This window comes from Tenrec ecaudatus, chromosome 14, assembly GCF_050624435.1.
Source record: "Tenrec ecaudatus isolate mTenEca1 chromosome 14, mTenEca1.hap1, whole genome shotgun sequence".
NCBI classification, from domain to species: Eukaryota; Metazoa; Chordata; class Mammalia; order Afrosoricida; family Tenrecidae; genus Tenrec; species Tenrec ecaudatus.
In genome coordinates, this window is record NC_134543.1 from 82,885,156 (window position 1) to 82,887,048 (window position 1,893).

Consider the following 1,893-nt stretch of genomic DNA (forward strand, 5'->3'; position numbering starts at 1 on the left):
TTCTGTTACCTCCCTGTTAGTGTACAGCTGCAACCTTTTTTAAAATTATCTCCAGCAGAGTTCTATTTATACTTTATGTTAATTATATTGCTTGAAAATTCCTGCATTTTGTTGGGTTATCTTTCTTTGTAATAGGCACGCATGTGGGTCTCTTCCAGTCCATTGGCCAGGTAGCTGCCCTCCAAATTTCTTGGTGTAATGTTATTATCTCCACAGATCTGTCTAAATAAGATAGGCTGGATGAACAATCTGGAAGAGAAAACAATGGGATCTACAGTTCCAGGGGGACATGGAAGAGGGGGAGGTGGGGGAAAGGTAGTGGTGTTAACAGACCCAGGGACAAGTGATCCAAATCGGTGGTTGGGAGGGTGTGGGAGGCCTGGTAGGGCATGATCAAGGGTAATGTAACCAAGAGGAATGGCTGAAACCCTGGTGGGGACGGAGCATGATAGTGGGACAGGAGAAAAGTCAAGGGAAATACAGGAAAGAGCTGGGAGGCAAAGGGCATTTATAGAGGTCTAGATAAAGACATGTACATATGCAAATATATTTATATATGAGGATGGGGAAATAGATCTATGTGCATATATTTATAGGTTTAGTATTCAGGTAACAGAAGGACATTGGGCCTTCACTCAAGTACTGCCTCAATGCAAGAATGCTTTCTTCTATTAAATTGGCATTCTATGATGCTCACCTTCATGACACAACTGCTGAAGACAAAGCAGGTGAATAAGCAAATGTGATGAAGAAAGCTGATGTTGCCCAGCTATCAAAAGATAGAGTGACCTGTCCCACGGGTCATCAACAGCGTGAGTACCTGAAAGAGGGACTGGGAATGAAGATGGGCAAGAGACGCAGGGAATGGAGACAAGACAAGAGTCTGATCAAGTCTCATTTATTGAGCTGAGAGCAGAGGCTTAAATAGCCAACGAAGGGCAGGCACCATTATGTCATATGGAAATAAGGTATAGCTGGGGTAGCCAATAGTCACGCACCTACCAAATAAGGAATAAATGATGGGCGATTGTGCTCAAACAGGTCCGCATGCTAAGGAGGCATACCGGGCACCTGGCGGAAGTGCCGCCAGGTGTGTGTTGTCCAATGAGCATAGCGGCTGCTAGCAATTGAGCACCAATCCTAGCAAAGGTCAATAACTAATGATCGCAGGGGAAACAAGGGCAGGAAGACCATTAGGCACAATTTATATGACAGAAAACCAAGAATAAATGCATGAAGGTTGAATATGGCTTTGACCCAGGGCTGAGAGACATGCAGTTCCCTACAATAGAGCGTCTGGGGTCTTAAAGGCTTGAAGGTAAACAAGCGGCCATCTAGCTCAGAAGCAACAAAGCCCACATGGAAGAAGCACACCAGCCTGTGTGAGGTGTCGAAGGGATCAGGTATCAGGCATCATCAGAACAAAAAAAATCTTACCATAGTGAGTGAGGTGGGGAGTGTGGAGTGGAGACCCAAAACCCATTTGTTGGCCACTGGACATCCCCTTACAGCAGGGTCTTGGGGAGGAGATGAGCCAATCAGGGTGCAATGTAGCAATGAAGAAAAATACAACTTTCCTCTAGTTCCTAAATGCTTCCTCCACCATTACTATCATGATCCCAATTCTACCTTGCAAGTCTGGCTAGACCAGAGGATGTACACTGGTACAGATAGGAACTGGAAACACAGGGAATCCAGGGCAGATGATCTCTTCAGGACCAGTGGTGTGAGTGGCAATACTGGGAGGGGAAAGTGAGGGTGGGTTCGAAAGGGGGAACCAATTACAAGGATCTACATGTGACTTCCTCCCTGGGGGATGGACAACAGAAAAGTGGGTGAAGGGAGACGTCGGACAGGGCAAGACATGACAAAATAACAATTTATAAATTATCA